Here is a 20,497-nt window from a genome sequence, read left to right on the forward strand (position 1 = left end):
TGAGTAAAGGTGTTTTCCAGATGCTCAAGCACTGTAGCATGAATTATGTCTTCTGTCATCTTCACTTCCACAACAGCAAGCTGTGCTGTGCATATGCTAAACAAGTAGTAGTCAGCTTGCAGAGGTGACTGTTAACGTAGGATGGAGTATTTGTATCCTAAATGTCAAGAGTTTGGCAGTAATAACTACGAGTGATTAATTAGATGACATGAGCTGTATGTGATAATATCAGTATTTACTGGAGTTGTTGTACTTTTGAAGTTTATGAACGATCAGAAAATAGGTTAATCAGTATTTTTGTAGTTCTTGTTTGCAGCTCTTACTGTAACCACCACCGTAGTCATGTCATTCAGTGTTAAGTAGTCATTCAAAGAGCAGGGAGTTGGTCTTGATGATCCTTTTGGGTCTCTTCCAACTTGATATTGTGATTTTACATAACTTAAAATTGTCCTTTGTTTTGGAAAAACAGGGAAAGACTTATATTTGCAGTGTTCCAAATATATTAGTCATGTTCCTCACCCATCTCTTGTTTTTCAGGGGATAGTTTTAGTTTTCATTGGTCAAGTTAGCAGTTGATTCAGCTAATGACTTTAATATCATATGCTTGTGAAAAGTTGGCCAGGAGATCACTTTCACTGTGGCTGACTCAAATGCCCACATACAGAATTCAGTGTTATGAATGAGTTGTATAAATTTATGAACAGTCTTTGCCTGTTTTAGCAAGTATTAATTTTTAAAGTAAATTTAATCACTAAAAGTTGTCTTCTTCCTTTCTTTAGTCATATGGTTTTCTTTTCTGATATAATAGCCAGGATACTCTATACTTTAAGTGTATTCTTATTGTATTGACTACAAGAGAAGGCAACAGATTTTTTTTTAAAATAAGACTTTCTTCTGGATTTAGTGACTCTTTAGTTTCTGAATAGCAGTTGGGAATGCAATAGCCTGCCTTTTCAATGGTGCAGTTCTTTTGCAAAATAGAAGACATGACCTGAAAGTGGAATAAGTTTTATTTCTCATAATTATTCCCTGACTGTGTGGTCATCTGTAACAAATGTATTTTGTGGCTGGTGGAGGGGAAGGCTGATTTTTGTAAAGCAAACTTAATTAGGAATGGGAAGTGTTTGCGTGAGCAGCATATGCATAGAGAGGACAGAAAAGAGCTGACATTCAGCTGGGAAAACTGAATTGGGAAACCATACCAGAAGTAGAAAACAAAGAGACAAGCACAATAATTTTTTAAATGTATTTTTGGCTATGGGGAGTTTTTTTGTTGTTGTTTGCTGTTTTGGTTTTTTTAATGTGCTAAGCGGCACAATGTTGGGAGTTGGGCAACCCAGTGGGAATTCCTGCTCTCTTGTGGTGTATTTTGGGACTGACTGCCTGGCCCAGGGTACTCCTTGCCTAACTACAGCTATCTGAATCTTAAACAGGGACAGCCCAGCTCAGTCACCTAATAGCCAATGGCAATCAAAGGGTTTTAAATATACAAGAGCCACCATGTAGTGATGTAAATAAGACAATTTACAGTCCATTAAAAAAAATATTATTTATAGCCTTTAAATGGTGTAGAAAAACACACACAAGATAGCTCAAATGATGAGGTGAAGGGGATGTGTATGACTGGTTTTCTTTGGGACTGCAGGATATTTTTCTTAATATTGGTATCTAAGCATCAGCCTCCAGCTTATTGGTGAAAACCTCAGAGTACTTTGAAAGAAGGCCTCCTCTAAATGCTTTAACTGTGCTCTCCCTTCTCCATGGGGGGATCCCCAGGGAACATTTCCTCCCTGTTAGATATTGCTGTCATTAGTCTCTGTTGATATGTTAGCAAAATAGATGTTGCTCCTGACAGTCTGGGGCTGTGCAGTGTCTGTACAGGTTGGAGTCTGGTGGGATCTGTCCCTGAAATACAGTGCAATGCTGTACTTTGGAGCACACAGAGAGGCTCAAAGACAGATCCTAAACAAACTCATTTTTGTTGGTTCACCTAACATCTTTAATAAACTGAGGTATTTATTGACTGTTGTTTGTTGAGCACATTGTGATGGTATTTTGCACTTCTTCCTACACTTTTATTTCTTCAAATGCAGCTCTCCTATGGTGCCACACAGGAGAGTGTCCTGGCAGGACCAGATGATCCTGTCAGAAGACTGCAGAAAGGTCAGTTTCCACAAAATGATATATCATCATGCCCTTGTTTTAAAGTAGACACTCAGGGATTAAATGCATGGGCTTCAGTATCTTAGACCAGCTCGTGTTCAAGTGACTTTCATTCTTATTCAGTGTATCAGTAGGAATAACCTGGGAAATCAGTTCCAGAAGATGACTGTATGGTGTGGTTTAGTAGTTTTTGTTGTGTGTGCCTGTGGGCTGGAACACAGTGAGACTTGGGCTTGCCTTCCATGTTTCATCCACTCATGTATATGTAGCTCCCTATCTGTAGAAGGATCTCAAGAGGAAATTGCCTCAGGTTGCATCAGGGTTGTCAACTTGGCAGTGCCAGGGTAATGGTTGGACTTGATAATCTTGGAGGTCTTTTCCAGACAAAATGATTCTGTGATTCTAAGAGTAGAGGTAGTGCACTGCAGTTGTGGTAAGGGGTCCTTATTCAGCATTGTGGATAATGTGCTAGGGTTCTCCTACATCTGCCATACAAGAGTGAATGCTGCAAGGTCTCAGTTCTTTCTTAGGTCATCCATTCATTTTCTTTGTAGAAGAGACTTAAGAAATAGTGTCTCAAATCCACAGAAATAGATCATTAACCATAATAGTGGAAAATGCAGCATGTGTGTTAAAAACATATAGGTAAAGGGAGACCCTGAAATCCTTGGAGAGAAACTAATCTGACTTGTGTTTGAACTTTTAGGTAATCCATTGTAATGCCATCATAGCAAATATCAGTGAGCGGTTTCTCTTGACTTCCTCTGACTTAACATGGTTACTCTTGAGAACACTGAGACTATAGCATTTGCTTCCAGTTCAGTTTTGTCCATCACTCCATCTGAAAGGCAGCATCTCCTATCTGGCTTTGGAGCCTTGTCCATAAAACTATACATCTCTTCATACCTCTGGGAGATAAAGGTATACTGGGTTATTCTCTAGCCTTCTACTACCCAAAAGTGAGATTAATGTAATTATTTAAGTCACAAATACCAACATACTGGAAATTTTACCTTCTCCTTGCACTTATGCCCCTTGGAGAATCAGTGTTGAAGAGTGAATTACATTTATGAGAGTAAGAGGTTGGAACACAAAGCATGAGCTGCCTGCCCAGAAAGGCCAGGAATTGATTCTTGCATCTTCAATCTATCTTAGAGGGGTAAAAAAAAATCCTGAATGGAGGCCAATCTCAGTGCAAATCATAACCAGGCCTGGGATTTGCTTCTTCTATAAACTCCTGAGGTCACTGTTTGTTCATGAGGCTCAGAAGAAGTCCTCTCTCCACTGCAGGGATTCCTGAATGACTTCTGTTTCTCATATGGTGCAGGAGATCAGAGCTGTGTGTTGTGGTGTTTCCTGACCTAAAATGTCTGTGCTTCAGTGAACGGGAAAACACCAAAAAATGGAGCAGTTGTTTGTCAGAAAGGCCAATGGACTGCCTCAGCACTGAGTTTAACACAAACCCTTGTCATGTCAATTAGGTGTTGGCTTCACCAGGGGATGCAGTATTAACCAGAGCTTTGTTGTGCTGTTGTTTCTTAATACAGTTAATATAACACCAAATCCCACAACACAGTTCACTCCATTATTAATGGCTTTCATTGCTAGACTATTTTTAGCCTTGTCAGAAAATACTTGAGAAAAAGAAAGTAATGCCCTGGCAGATAAATGTGAATGCTTAAACAGGGCTTTCACCACAGCAGTTTCTTACTGTCTTCATTGTTGGCTACTTTGAGTACGTGTAGGGAAATACCTCTGCTTGACTGTGTCCTAGCTGGTGGCATCTTCCTGTGACAGAGGATGATCTGGACTACTGAGGAAGAATGTTCTTTTTTTCTGTTAGGACGGGAAAAAAGTACATAAAACTGAAATGATGAAGTTTCTACCTCTGACACCCACTTGCATATGTAGCTGTCTTCTGGAAAATGAAAAACCTAATGGTGTTAACCACTTAGGCCTTGTGAATTTACACCAGTCCTAAGCTATAGAAAACACTGCTTTCTTCTTGTTTTCTGGTTACAGGTTTCAGGCAGTGTTGCATGTAGTTGAGATGGCCAACTGATTGTAACACTTGTTAAACAGAGAGGCAGAAAGAGAGAAGTTTGTAAGAGGAATGGAGTCTGCCTTTTGGAGAAGCAGGATTTAGTTGATGTTGCTAATAATTGTGATTTTTTGCATTCCTTGTCCCTGAAAAAAATTCTCTGCAGTTTTCATTATTTGAGACAATGGAAACAGAATAGTATGGCCACTTGTGATCCTTCCAGACTATCCATCCTGATGGTACTTTAATCCTTTTGTGCCTTCTAGATAAACAATTTCTAGAAGGTAGCGGTAACTGTATGCACTTATAATTTGCCAATATGACAGATTTTATGAAAGTGTTCAGACTACATTAAAAATCTCCTGTTTCTAGAATAGACTCAGATTATGGGGTTTTTGTTTAGTTTGGGTTTTTTCATCTGTGGTAACACATGAAACCTTGAAGAAATTTGATTGGATTTTTTTTTCTTTTAAATACCAAATTATATAAAGTTACTTACTTCCTGTTTTTTCTCAGTTTTATGACTATTGCTTTTAGAGATAGGTGTGTCTCTGTGTAGTGGCGTGGGTTGCTTATCATTACCTCCAAAAACAACCTCTGCCACACACCCTTCCTTTCACGCACTGCTAAGCTGAAAGCTACGCACAACTACGGGACATGGAAAATAACAGCATACACGGCCTGAGGAAAAAAAGAATCATATTTTTTCAAAATTTGGAACTAAGGTTAAAGCATTTTGGTTACTTTCTTATGTCTTTTAGACTGGATTCCATATCATGATCCTTTTGCCTTTACAAACTGGTAGATTTTAGGTTAGAGATGTTAAGAGATAAAGGCTGCTGGATCATATTCTTCATCACTGTGAGTTCACTGTGAATTTTCCTATGGTATTTTTGATTCTTTTCACATTGCTTCAGCAAAGAAGCCTTCATCAGCTGCCTAAGGAAAGCATCCCACATTTTGAGAGAACTTTCTTCTTCCCCAAGGCTCATGCTCCCTCTCAGTTGGAACCCTCATTCTTAGTTACATCCTGTGCTGACAGATTGTACTACATCTCATTTGGAAAACCTGAGTTGACTTTTGAGGACATGATATTATTGTGTCTCCATGGAGTTTGTTTCTAGGTTTTATCCCCTTCCCTTTCTCAGGCTAGCAGAGGTCAGGGTCTGCCCTTGCTGTTCAAAAAAAACAGTTGCTTCGTGCATTGGAGGGAGGGTGAGTTCTGCTTTGGTTTTCCAGCAATACTTGCCAGAAATGAAAACCTGTGCACCAGCTATGATGCTTTCCTCTTGCATTTCCATCATCTGGGCTGGGTGAAATCCTAGCAGCACAGAGGGGAGAAGAAGGGATTGCACTCCCAACTAAATGACCTACATTCCTTCTAACAGTAGAAATAACTGCTGCTTGTTACCATTGCTAATTTTAATATAAAAATAACATCTACTTGCATGTTTTAAAGAGCAGCGGTAGGATCAGGCATTAGGCCACAGCTCTGCAAAGAGAGCCACTAGATTATGTTTTGTGTTCAATGCACTGTGCCAGGCACAGTGTCTTGCCCTAGACTGGAAATGCCGCTGTGTTGTAACTAATAAGATCTAACTATAATTGTTTCATTACTTGAAGAGTCAGACCCTTTACTGGGGGGTTTGCTAATTGACAAACATGTTGTTCAGCTCTGCATTTAAGAAGCCTGCACCAGGCTTCTCTGTGTCTCTGTACTGAGATGGAGACTTAAAGTTATTACTCATCATAATTAAAAAAAAAATAGACATGTAAGTTGGACTTCTGAGCTTAATACCTTGTTTTAGGATTCTCTTCACTGCTGTAAGCAAGATAATGAGGGATTTCCCATGTTGGGTGCAACCTGTGTCTCTAGGTGACAGGAGAGGCACAAGGCAAAGGGAGGGTGGAACAGTGATCAGCAAAGCTTGGCTTTGACTTGACAATCCTTGCAGGCACTCAACTGCTCTGAGTGTGTTGGTACTCTCTGCCTTGGCCACCTGAGACCACCCTGCTTGTGCCAGGGGGCATGCTCTAGAGCACTGAGTTGTTAGTTTTAGACTTAAACACCAACATAATAGTCTGAAAATGGACATTTCCTTCCTGGTGCTTACACACATTTCTGGTGATGGGTGATGTCTGGGGCAAGTTGTTTCTCTCCCAGTTTCTAAAGAACTTGGAAATACTAATTTTCCACTGTCTTTCTGTGTTTCATAGAATCACAGAGTGGTTTCCACTAGACCACATTTCTCAGAGCTTCATCCAGTCAGGCCTTGAGCACTTTCAGGGAATGGGCAAGGATGTGTTTTCTCCCACATATGTTCTTTCAGGGAATTTAGAACAATTCTGTGTTTTACTGGGTATAGTATTTGCTTCACCTTTGCAAAATTACACTTAACACCAATGTCCTCTTGTGGAGCTGTAAGACCTGTCAACCCTTCAGCAATGCACTTTTCAAGAGTTTTCCTCATGAGTAAGAGGGGCAGTGAGTCTGCCTGAATTGCTAGGCTTGTATATGGAATGTGCTGTATTAATTTCAGGTTCCAGAAATGATTTTTAACAGATTGGAAATTTTTTTTCCTGTTTTTTGACAGAGGAACATTACTTTTCTACATGATCTTTTTCCATTCAGTATTTTTCTCCCATTCTGATGCTAGGTTTGTATCTCTTTACATTTATTAATTGGAGTAAGTGGACGCTGATTTGATGGGTTAGTCTCCACTATTAGTGTAACCTGACTCTCTAACAACTACCTGGATAGCATAGAATATTGTTTTCCACCTAGGAGATGTGAAGTGGAATGAAATGAGAGTAAATGGTGTGGTATTTGTATTCCATAAATCACATTTCTTACTCTGCTAGCTATGAGTCCCCTCATGTGTTGAGAGATGATTGCTGCAGACAATTTTGAATGTGATTTGAGGGCAGGCTATAGCCCAAGTCCTGACCACAGCTGAGGGAACAACACAATCTCTTCTAACACTGGTCTTGGCATACAAGAAAAACATCACAATGTTCATTTTTTTCCTGTTTCAGCAGTAGATAGGGCCACATAAATAATTTCTGCTTATGAGAATTGCCATACTAAATTAATGCAAACAAAGTCCCACAGATTCAAGAATATTTGGAGGACAGTGCTCAAAAGGAAAATGGCTCTGGCTCCACTTACAAGATGCAAACGTTCTACTTTGTAACAGAAAAAAAAAGGCTTTAATTGAAGCGTGACTTTCACTAACAAGTTCTGATTTTGTTTTTAATATGTGCCATTGTGCTCAATGAGGGGAGAAGATTTTCCACAAGCAGAATTCAAATGTATTATTTTAAATTCATGTAATGGAAAAAGGCCTATTAAATATAGTACAGAAAGGGCCACTAGGCATGTTTCAAATTTTAGTGGGCACAGGGCGGGAGGGTAAGGTTAGCATTTCTTTGTTATTTATCTACTTTTTTGTCTTATGACTAGCTCCAACTGTACTCTATTTCCTCTCTAATTTTTTAGAGTGCAGGTGTAGTTACATTCTGTACAAGTGATATTTTGGGGCAAATAGCAGAATTGCTGATGTCAACTGTTTGAAAACTGATACTGATCCAAAGAAAATGGCTTTCCTCATTCATCTTATATTGATTCTTGAGCTGTTGGATGTACTGAGATCCCATTTCAGATTTTCTGTAGGAGAGCTAAAACCTTTCAAGTTTGGCATTGTTATTTTTCCACTGACAGGTGATGTGTTCATCTGATGATGCTGATCTGGATACTGGGCCAGAAGTTATGAGAGCAGGAATAGTGGGTTGGAAGGATTTATAATAATAAGTTTACAACCCCTTAAATGTCTGAGTGGAGATGATTCTGAATATCTGACTTGGGCTGAATTGTTTGTCTAGAATTTGAGGGTGGAAAGAGGGTTAGTCTATTTTGAGGGCAATATTAAAGCAAATAGTTTGGTCCTCTCTGTTTGCTGGACTTTGACAATAGGCTGGTGGGCAGCTAGGACCCGGTCTCTTTTGAGGAAAAAGAATAAAACTTTTTGTAATATGTGACAAAAATAGTTTTTGTTCTTGTAAGGAATGAAGGATGTGGCATGTGACTGTGATTGCTTTGCTTCCTATCTGACAGGCTTGGGGAAGGGATTTGGCTCCCAAATTTGCCTTCAGACTCCCCTCTGCTCTGAACATGAATTCAGAAACACAAATATCCATTCACTCCTTGTCCTTTGCTGGCCTTTGTGTTAAGAAATTACCCACGTAGTGCTGGTGAATCTCTGTTCTATGGGGGCAGCTAGAGATGCTGTCTGAGAGATACAGGATGCTGTGCTTGTGTGCCTAGCCTGAAAGGGACAGGGCAAAGATGCCTTTTCTTTGGGCGTGCAGTTACCTCTAGACCAGGATTGAATGCAAAAGGTGGATGGGTGGGAGCCTTAATTCTGGGAAAAGCTTAAGCATAAAAAAATGTTTGAAAAACTTAAGTCAAAGCTGACAATTACCAAGATTTCCCAAATATAAAACAAGGGAATTCAGTAGGCCAGACTACTCCTGCTTTCCAGAGAACTTTCTATCTCCTTAGAAAATTTGTGTAGAAGAAATGAGTGATCCAACTGGAAAACATATTGATTAAAGATGCATTTTAAATGTATTAAGTGCTATGAAAGTATGAAGTTCTGTGCAAAATGAAACCAAAATTGGTGGATAATATGGTGCTGTTGTTTGTGTATCTCATTTTCCCTCCTCTAAAATCATACCCTGCAATTTTCTAATGCATTTGCGATAACTTTAGAAAAGCTTGAGAACTGTGGGATTCTGATGATCCCACCGTAACGCCCTTGCAGAAATGCAAGGTGCAGGGACTGGAAAGTGACATTATAAAATAAGAAAAACACAGCTGGAATGTTCAATGGATAGTAATGGCAAGTGCCATTTTCTTCATTCAGGTGGATGCAATAATTTTTTTTAAGTTGTCCTTTTTTCCCTATCCTTCAGCATCCACCAAAAATACTGCTTTGGGTGGTATCCTCTGACCGAGTTCTCTGCAAGAGTAAGCAGGAGTCCAGGATGTTTTTTTTGTTGTTGTTGTTGTTCTGGGATGCATGGCAGGTCCTGCTCACCTAGGCAAAAGCAAATGGCTTTTCTACACAGATTTTGTAGAATACAAAATCTGCTGCTGCCGAGAGTGTGAATGGCAGGGAGAAGTATGGACAGCCAGAAAAAAAGTGTAATTCAGGGTGTGCTTCTTCCTGGGTGCAGCCAAGCATTGTAGAAGCTTCCTTGTTTCAGGATGTGGTTTCTTGCTTCCTTCTCACCCTTTGATTTTCCTCTTGCTCCTCCTTTGAAAGGACTAACTATTCTCTTGTGTTTCAGGAGCACCCTCTTTCCCTAGTTTCCTGGCAATGCACTTTGCCATTCTCTCCCATCTTTGATTGACCTTCAAGGTCTATTCAAGTCTCCTTTTTCATTCCCACTCCTCCCTTACAGGGTCTCTGCCTGCCCATGGTACTCCCAGCTCTGTTCCCCTCCTCTCCTGTGCAAAGAGTGCTAAAGGGCACTTTTAAACCTTTCCTCTCTGTGCATGTTGTGCCACCATGATTCAGTGCATGGTGATGCAGCGTTGTTCTAATTACAGAGCACTCTGACCTGTGTTTGCTGAAGTTCTGTTGGTAGTTAATGAGCAGCTCTGGGAAGATAATCCCTGATGTGGCAGGTGAATCTGTATTATGAGTTATTAACTGTGCTATTGTGTTAGCCTTCCTGATCCTGTAAATGGAGGTCTAGCATTGTGGAGCCCAGTGTTGGCCCCTGAAAATCACTGAGTAGTCTTATAAATAAGTGCTTTGGCACTGGTGCTCATATCAAGGGCTATTAAAAGTAATTAGGTACTGCAGCTTTATTAATTGTTTAAGAGGTTCTCCTTGCATCTCAGTATGAGGCTGATGTGATGCAGTTATCTTCTTGATAGTATCCAAGAGTGTTTTGTCTTGAGTACATCTTGTTCTGGCTCATTTCAGAAATCTGCTCTTAGCTCCAAGGTCTGCAATTGGTCTGCCATCTGTTGGCCTGTAATTAGTACCAGTATTAAGTGCTATTACTCCACTGGTCTGAACTGCTGGCTATTTTTAGATAGGACATTGTTCAGGGTTTTGTTGCACAGCTTATTCCTCTCATCATCAATCAACAGGATGCTGAGTATAAAATCACGCTGTTTTTTACAATAGTTAGTGCAGACTTATGGAGATACCAGTTAGCTGGTATTTACACAAACTTATCTTTAGGTGGAGACTGTGGTCCAGTCCCAGGCTGAAGGGCTGTGATCTGTATCTCCTTCTGGAAGCTTGAAATGCTAAGTTCTTGCCTTGCCTGTAGGCCAGGGAGTGGATTTGCAGTTAATCTGCAGCAAAATCAGATACTCAGCATGCAAACAAGTCATGTAGGTAACATCCACCATAATGGAAACTGTGAAATCTACGTCAGTGAACTAAATACTCTTAAAGTCTTATTGAGAAGGAACCAAGCTTATGCCTTATGGAGGGTCAACAACAGGAAGCCTGATTTAATTAAAATTTGTGTAGAAACTAGGACATGTGCTGTGTCTGAATCCTACAGCTAATGTATGAGTTTTCTCAGCCTATATCTTCTCTTTGAATAGAGATACTCTTTTAGCCCCCTGGTGGCAGTAGTATCACTGAGTCCCAGTTAATATTAATCCCAGATTGTGCAGCCTTTCTGAGTGACAGCTTCATATTTCAAAGATCTTCTTTGAATGCCATTAGGTTTTTTTCACAAATGAAGCTGTTTTGTCTCTTTCTTTCTCAGCACTATCATGAAAGAAAACTTGCTTTCTTTTACACCTCTAGATATTCTAGATTCACTGAATCCTCTGAAGAAAAACCATGTAGCTATTGAAGATACAGTCCTTGATTCTGAAGGAGAAACTTCTAGTACTTTAAAATCCGGAGAGCAGATTAGTCTACTTATAGATGCAGGTTGAATGAGAGGTAATTAAATCTAAATTAGAAACTTTGGCAGTTTTCATCTGCAATTTTAGAATCTTAGAAAATACTTACATAAGAAAGAAAAGGATGAGGGAACAGAACTAGAAAAACAGAAGTCAGGAGATTACCTACAGTATGGATATTCACTGCCTATGCATACTAAGCAAGTCATCACAAAGTAGGATAGAAATAGGATCAGAAAACAAATGGGAATTCACCCTAAAATAAACTAGGTCTGGGGAGAAATTTTCATAGAAAGAGAAATGCTTTAAATGTTTTATTTTGAAAAAATTCTGGGACTGAGAGCATGGTGTTAACCAGCTATGATGTTGCAATAAATTTTAATTATTTTTAATATTTGATAGCATTCAGAGGTGTCAACAATAAATGAGGAGGCTTTTTCTATTAAATGTATTATTGTTTTACCTACACCGCCTGGCTAATTTTTGCTTAAATCTCAGGAGTACTATGAAACTTAATTCATTCCTGTGAAAAGCTGTTTTTTAGAACAGTTAGGGCAGATTTATGAAGATACCAGTTAGCCAGTATTTATGGTTGAACATTGTGATGCTCACTCATAAGAGCCAAATGTATTCTAAGAGATCTGGTGAAAATGCAGGCAGGACCCTCCTGAGCACCTCCAGTTACAGTGATCACAGTCTTGTTTCTGTGGCTGTGGACGTGAGCCTTCTCCATGGGTAAATGAGAGACACTTATACCACTGCTAAAAGTGTCCTGTGGTCACTCATGCAGAGGCCTGCATTACTGATGTGGTTGTTCACCAGAATGAAAAACTGCCTTTCTTCAACAAGGAACTGAAGCTAACAGAACAGAAAACTTTATGAGGTCAGTTTCCCACTCTGATTACTGAGCTCTCTGCCTTCCACAGGAAAGCAGAAGAGAAACCCTCCTACAGAACATGGCAAATAACTAAATTGAGCTTTTTTGACTTAGTTTTGGAAATATCTCTTCTCTTTGGGGAAATAAATAACTTACTATTAACCTTGTTAAGAAACATTGCTGCAGATCATCATCTCTTTTTAGTGTTTCATTTCTACCTTGCATAAATGTGAAATTTCTAGGCTTCAGTGAGATGTCTCAGTAATTAATTTAACTTCTTACTTCCCCTACTGCACAGCTTGCTTACCATGTGTGCTGAATCCAAATTTCTGGAAGCTGGGTACACCAGCTAGGGTATTTGTATATGTGTATACAGAATGTGTATGTACCTCAGCTGTCAGATATTTCCATACCTCATGCTCCCTCATCCCCATCTTGAATTGCAGCTGATTGGGCTTGTATCAACAATAGTGTGGCCAGCAGAACCAGATCACCCCTTGCACCTGGCACTGGTGAGGCCATACCTCAAATCCTATGTCCCATTCTGGGCTCCTCACTGCAGGACATTGAGGTGCTGGGCATGTCCAGAGAAAGGTAATGGAGCTGGTGAAGTCTGGAGCACAAATATCATGTGGAGTGGCTGTGGGAGCTGGGATTGTTTAATCTGGAGAAAAGGAGGCTCAGGGGACACCTTATCGCTCCCTAAGACCACCTGAAAGAAGGGTGTAGCCAGCTGGGGACTGACCTCTTCAAAGTAGCAATAGGTTGAGAGGAAACAACTTCAAGTTGCACCAAAGGAGGTTTAGATTGGATATTACAAAAAATGTCTTCAATGAAAGGGTTGTCAAACACTGGAACAACCTGCTCAGAGAAATTGTTGAGTCACCATCCCTGGAGGTATTTAGAAGACATGTAGATGTGGCACTCTGGGAGGGGGTTTAGTGGTGCACCTACAGTGTTGGTTCAATGGTTGGACTTTATGATATTAAAGGTCTTTTCTAATCTAAATTAACTCTATGATTCTGTGATATAGTGTAGATAAATAACTCTATGATTCTGTGATATTTCCTTGTGTGTCTGCTTGGGAGGGCTGAAGGGCAAGGAGGAGTTCATGGGTATCAAGTGTGCATCCTGTACTGCTTCCACCTGTATGAGATAGTGCACAGGGCAGACACATCTCCTGCCACATTCCTGCTATGGCTCTGCTTTGAGCATTCAAAGTAATTTTATGCCAGATCTTACATTTTGGGGTCTTGGCTTTCTTAGGCATTCTTGGATGCCATGAGAAGGTGATGTGTATGAGGAAAGCAAGAGCCCACTGGAGTGTTTTAGAAAATGAAAGGCTGGTGACTCCTGTTGGGGTCCTCTAAGCTCCAGAATTGAGTACTGGGTATGTCAGTCTTTGTTCTGTGACAAAATGCAGTTTGGGGATTAATATTGTGCAGGGAGACAACTCCAGCTGCTTCTAATTTCCTTACTAGGAGCCCATCTGCCTAGCTGCCAGGATGTGATAAAGTTGTATCACTAGTTGCATTGATTCATATTCTCTTTTTCTAATGATGCATAGAGATCTATTACCCATATGTTCTTTCCAGTGAGTGTATCTGCCTTTCATACACTCTCTCCTGAGGGATTATTGGAAAATGGATAGGACTCCTGCAAGCAGACTACTAATCTGTGAAGAGATCCTGAGGAGGGAGGTGGGAAATTGTTTCCCTTCCCCACGGTCTTGTGTGATATATGTGCATTTGAGTTCTCTCTAAATGGGATGTCACTTCTTTTTTTATTTCTTCATTAAAAGATGTGTCACACATGTCTTCTTCCTATTTCTTATGGCTAATATGCAGCTGAGCAAGTTCTTCAGTATCATGTCAACACTAGAAAATAATGTATTGGCTAATTCTCAGTGCGGATAAAAAAAGGCTTGGGAAAAATATATTGAATATGCTTGTCCCATTTACATGAAAGCAGTGGCTGCATTCATGGGCCACTGGGGCCTCAGTTAAACTCTGAAATATGGTAAAGAATCAGCATCTGCTCATTCATGTATTTATTTCATTTCACTTGCTACTATTTGCTGTTACTTCCAAATTAGAGATGTTTGCAATGAATTGTATTCTTTGCTCCTTAGTTGTTCCACTAAGGACTAAGCAATCTACAACACTGTCAAATGGAGCATCTCACTTCAATCATATTATACTGTGTTTTGCTTTCTTACTGAAGGATCTTGACTCGTCATTAGGGTTTTAAAATGCTGATGTTAATCCTAAATGGACTAGGATCCACAGGGTGAGACCATAATCTACAGACAAAATATAAATGTGTTTAAGCTCATTGTTTTTATTGTTCAAGAGAATAACTGGCTGGACCATTGGCTTGCAGTGGCTAGAGCAGGATGGTGTGTGATGGGATCCAGATGTGGTGTCTATCAGTGAGGCTGCTCACCACCCTCACACAGCCTTGTCTTCTGGCTTCAATAACCTGACTGCTAGATTAGAAAAAGGCTTCATTACACTTGAGACTTTTAGTGTGCTTGTTTTAACTGGCCACATTGGCATGAGAGCAAGTAGCAGGACTTTATGTACAGAAGTGAAAAGTTGGCATTCTTTGTCTTAGTTTCCATGAAGAAGTTCTTCCAAGAAGAACCATGACACAGAACTTACCTTTTACAATATTTGTACTCTGAATATTTATTAATTCTTATATACATGAAACTTCTTTATGTGAAAATGAGCAAATTATTTATTGCTTATTCTGAGCAAATATTTTAAAAAGCTTAATTATTCCCTGATTTCATTTTTCCAGAGTTCTTACCAGGATAGAATCAAAGAATAAATTATTTCACTGGCAGTGTTGCAACTCTTGTTATGGTTATATGTGGTTTCCAGTCAAGTAAGAGATGACAGTACACTCACTTAGTAGGCTGGTTGGTCTGTTTTAAAAGAACTGAATTACTGTCTGAGGCACATCAAGCATATCAATAAATAACATTGCTGTCTGCAAATATTTCTGGAGCTTGGTTTACTTGCTCTTAGTTGGTTTTGGTGTGGTTTTTTTTGGGTTTGATTTTGGTTTCTTTTTGGCTTGTTTTTTGTGTTTGTTTTCTGTATCTATTCCTTGTACTTAATGAAGTAAGCAGACTACTTAAAGGCACATAGGAGTTACCCATTTGGATCACACTGGTAGTTCACTAACTAGTTATGATCACAGCTAAAGTCATTAGTGAAAAGGGTAGTAACATCTACAGCATAGAGTGTACTTCATAACTTGTCTCCACAAAAAGAAACCTCTTTATCTTTTTTGTTTGCTTCCCTTCCCCCCTCCAATGATGAGGATGCACTTTTTAATATTACTTTCAAATTTTCTGTTTATGAGCTGTTGTTGTTCCTGAACAACAAGAACAACAACAACTCATACAGAATTGTTCTCATACAGAATCGTTTGTGTCCTGCTCATTCCCCTGTATGAAGCCATTTCCTAACTCTGCAGGTTAGGTCCTGACCATCTGGGCAGGCTTCAGGTGGCAGCTGATCCCCAGGGAACTGTGACAGATATAGAATCTCCAAGAAATATCTGTCAAGGGAAGGCAAAATGTCCTTAGGACAGAACAACACCCTGCAAGAAACCTAAGAGTAAATAGAATCAACATAGCATAGCGAAGATACCAAATAATAAATTGGGCAGGATGGAAACTTCTTTTTGAGTTTTATATTCTCAGAGTATAATTCTATCAAATGACAGAATGTCTCAGGCTGAGTGGAAATGCCTTTGCTGCCTGTTATTCTGTGGGAAATCCACCAACCTCTGGTGAACATTTTCTGGCCAGCTCATGTTTACCACTCCTTGCTGCACTACCTGTGAGTCAGGAGTTCACAGTCCACTGTTGGCATTTCACATCATCCAAGTAAATTTAGCAGGCTTTAAGGTGCTTGATCTTATCCAGACCATTCAACAGCTGAACATAGAGGTCATGAGCTTCATTTTCTCAATGCATCAGGTTTCTCTTTACACAGATGTAAACAGATACCACCAATGTGTTGAAACACATACAGGAAGGTATTTCTGCAAGAGATTAGCCTAGCTGCACTGTAGAGGCTGTGCACTTCAGCTAGTCCAGCTAGGAGAAAAAAAGTTCAATGGAATCAGGTATTTTTGTAGATGATTCTAAATAAACAGAATTGTATCAGGCAGGAACCCAGGGCAGTGTCCTTGCTCACATCCCCAACACTCTGGGTGACTCCCCGATGCTTCCTCTAAAAACTGCTTCTGTCACCTCCTGCTGCACTTGTTCAGCTGTGCTCGAGGTTTCTCAATGCATGATTGGAGAGGTGCAAGCCACCCCTTCAGAATTCCGTGCTGAGCTGTCACTCATAAAAACCTTTCTGACCAAAGCATTTCTCTGCAGAGCTTTGCCATTAAAGGTTCAACAGCCTTTGGCCTTCCCCAGTCTGGGATGGGAGGAGGGAGGAATACATACATCTCTGTCAACAAACACCTGTCAAGCTTGTTGGTCCCCAGGGGAGCACTGTGTCGCTTTAGCTCCTTCATGTTTTTTTTTTACATTGATGTCAATTTTGGATTTTCTGGGTTTTCTTTTATTCCTTTAACTACCTAACTATTTGGTCATAAAGGGAAGTGATACTACTGTCCTCCCACTGGTTTTGTGGAAGGTATAGAAGTTTCTTCTGAATTTATCTGGAAGATTGAACAATTCTAGCCACAAATACTTTAACCTAATTGCTTTGCACACACCTGACTTTATTAAATTCAATAAAAACTTTCCAGATCATCAATTGATAAAAAAATGATTAATTTTACCCATTTCTCATCATTGTTACGGAGACACTACTCTGGAAATATGAAAAGTATGTGTATCTGTCAAAGTTACGGTTTTATTAGAAAGGTTGAGTATTATCTGTTAAAACAGGAGATTTGTCAAGTGGACACTCATTAGAAACTTAAGAGCATAAAGGTTAAATAAACTGGGGCGCACTATGTATTTCCCTTTCCCCCGTGCTCTCTCCTGACTGGTAGAAGAGATGGATGTTATTTCCCAGACAGGTGTATCTTGTAGATTAATCCCTTTAGAAATATTTTAGAATAGAATTGTGGTTTACAGTGTCTTAAATAGCTATTTTTCATAAATATGCAAAAGCCTGCTTCCATCTTTGCTAAAGATGTTTTCTAGTGTCTGTTTTAGTGTTGCTAAAAGCTATTTTCCTTTAAATGGCCTTAAATGAGGCAGTTTCTATAATGACCAGAGAACAAGAAAACCAAAACAATGTGCCATTAATACATACCCCAGACACCTTCATATCGTCTAAAGATATTTTAAGGATCTAGTTTGATATGACATCTTTTAATTAGAAGCTTAACATTGATCTGTATTCATGCCACAATTAACTTGAGCTGTTGCTAATGAATTCTCTAAACAGATTTTTGTGCAAGTGGTTTCTACCCAATGACTAGGAGCAGGGGAGTGCTGTGGAACTAGACAAGCAATTGCAATAATAATGTCTGGGACTAATTGCCTCTTAGGGCTTGACTTTGTCAATTGCTTTGTTTTCATCAGCTTCATTGGTTTTGGTTTCTTTTATCAGAATCAGAGCCAGAAAATATGTAAGCAATCGAGTAGGTTTGCTTTTGAAAAGCATCATCTATTGGTCATCTTCAGCCTGTGCTGAGGCAGTGGTATCATTGGGCTGCTATAGAGAGAGTCCAGTTCGTGCTGTAGTTGAACTTTATGATTTGAGTGAATTGTTTCTGCCAAGACACTCCACAATATTAATTAATTTTTAGCTACATCAAAGTTTGGGGGCAGGATGTACAACTTTTCAATGCTGCATTTAGCTGTATTATGTCTTCTCTGCCAATTTTTGTACATAGCAGCCACAAATCAGACCTTCCTAAGTAAAGAGATTAAAAACAATGACTTTTTTCTCCTTGCCCTCTGTTTTATGAGGTGTCACATGACATTCATAACAGTTTTTAGCTTATAATCACAAATTTACACTATTAAAGAATATAGAAGCTGAGAATCTTACTTGATTTTATCATTGCAGGACTAGGAGCTTTGAGAAACACTAAATGTCAGGAAATTTGGCTAAAATCATGCTAGTTGCTAGGGCTGTGATGGGGCAGTAGAGCCTTCCCTTGGTTCTACATGGAGGCCTGCAGGAAAGCCTTGCACACCTCTCCCAGTGATACCAAGGGGTCAAAGTCTCTCAAGTGATTGAGGCCTCCTGACCCAAGAACACAAGCCCAGAAGTGACAATCAATAAATGTCACTAAGGAAACACACCCTGTGAGTGTGGTTCCCTTGGAAAGGCTGGGTGGGATCCCAGCCATGGCTTACTCTCATCTCTCTGTTAGCTAGCTGTCCATGGATGGGGAGTTGAGCAAGCCACCTACTTCTCAGCTGTACACAACCCCTGCAGAAAATGGATTACTTAGCCCATGTGCAGCTGCACTGTAGAGACAGCTGGTGCCATGAGGACTCTTGCTCTAGGTGTAGGAAAGGTCATGGTCTGGCCTTTTTGTCCAAACAGAAGTGCAGTGTTTATCTGCCCTTCAAGAATACAGAAGAAAGTAGTATCTGAATGTCCTCTCTGGTAGTGAGCATAGAGATTGCTTGTTCTTCATGGAGAAATGTGCAATGTTAGGAAAACAGTGTTTACAAGGCAGAGCTCCTGGTGGCATTCAGAGTTCTCACCTACTTGTTGGAGTGGCGGCAGTCTGATTTATGGGGCCACAAGAATAAAACCTAAAATTAGTAATAGTGGTTTGTGGTTGCACATTCTGACCCACTCAAGATTTCATAGCTGCCTACAATAAAGAATTAAAACCAAAGGTATGTTGTTAACGTTGTATAATTCTTATGCAGTGGCCAAATAAATGACTGATTGATTGATTGATTGATTGATTAGAGAAAATGTCAAGAGTGAAAGTACTCCTGCATTCCACAGAAATAAAGTAGAATGTTGTTGTCTTTTTAATTTCCGTGTTTGCATCACACTTGAAATTGATATTTCCTAATACGATTTAAATAGGCTGCAAATATTCTTATCTGATTTTAAAAACCTGATTATTTTATTCCAAGAAAGAGCTGTGCATCATTTGAATGACACACGTTTCAGGAGCTGCCTGGATTCTGCTGGAAAGTCATTACACTAAGGATGAGGAATGGCCTACATTAGAAACTCATGCACTCTCTCTACTCTAGCATTATAAGTATATGCAAGAACTCTGCCACGGGCTTTGATGCTGAACTTCAGTCTAGATCCAGTTCTTGAGGATCCTGACAGTTTTATGTTAATAGTTACTCAGCCTGACACATTGCTGAGCCTCCTTTCTGTAGTCTAATGCTGTGCAGGGTGCTCCTACCCTGGGGGAAATGTGAAGACAGTTGCCTAAAGAGCATGTGTGTGATAAAGCCATTTCCTTTATTGCCATTGCAGTCTCACTTCCTTAATTTAGATGCATACAAGTGGAAATTGACAGTATTGTGTGCAGACCTCTAATCTACTCTCTTCAATCAACCAAGATAAGACTTAACAACATGTACTAAAAAACACAGCCCCAACAACCAGGTATCTGTCAGGTAAGGTATTTTGGTCATGATGTCCTCTTTGGTTCTATGAGGCATGTGGAGCCCACAGGCTGTGTTCTGGAATTAGGAGAAGTTGAGAAATGAGCATTTCGAGTCAGTTGTGTTGACTATTCAGAAAGTTTGATTCCCCACCCCCGATGACACTTCAGCTGCGCATCATATCAGCTCTCTCACTTATCACAAGGTATGTGCTGTTCCTGTGACTCTCCATCGACACTCAGCTTGCCAACAAGCAGCTACTGCACGGTGCTTGTGGAAGTGGTTGCCTAGAGGGGAAGATGTCAAAGAGAAGAGGCACAAACTGCATTTGACATGCAAAAAGGGCTTGAAAGGAAGAGGCTGATCATTGTCTTCTGCTTCTGTGCTGTCAGATGTGCCTGCTTAGATGTTAGTTGTTTTGGTTTTTTCTGAGCTATTGGATGGGTAGAGTGATGAAAGCTTTAATATTACCAAGAAACTGGGAAGATCTGGGCCTCTGCTGAGATTTGCAGGAGGAATTATATTAGGTATGTGTCTGGAAGATATTTTTGTGGTGAACTGTGTTCTTCATATTGGATCCAGTAGGAATTCTTGGAGAAGACAGTTGAATCTGTGAAGATTAAAGAAAGTCAAAGGGAAAAGGGGAGAATTGGGCAAAATAATGGGAGATGTATCAGTCTGAATGAAGCTGCTTTTTCTCCAAAAATTAGGTATCTCCAGGTAAAATGAGGAATTCCATACCAAATGTGTTACAGGTAACTGTTTATTTTTGATATTTTATCTGACATGGATTGTTTTTAAAGGGTCTGGAAAAGCTTTCTATTCTCTAAATTTTGCTCAAAAATAGGTATAGCCAATGACATTTGTGTAACAGTTTGTTTCCCT

At 39.8% G+C, this 20,497-nt stretch overlaps 1 protein-coding gene across 2 annotated transcripts in view; it reads left to right on the plus strand.

Annotated features, from left to right (window-relative positions):
* The window catches only part of TMCC3 (transmembrane and coiled-coil domain family 3), a 133,677-nt gene that overhangs the window by 42,954 nt on the left and 70,226 nt on the right, over window positions 1-20,497 (plus strand). The window lies entirely within an intron of this gene.

The sequence above is a fragment of the Agelaius phoeniceus genome, chromosome 5, assembly GCF_051311805.1.
Source record: "Agelaius phoeniceus isolate bAgePho1 chromosome 5, bAgePho1.hap1, whole genome shotgun sequence".
Taxonomy (NCBI): Eukaryota; Metazoa; Chordata; class Aves; order Passeriformes; family Icteridae; genus Agelaius; species Agelaius phoeniceus.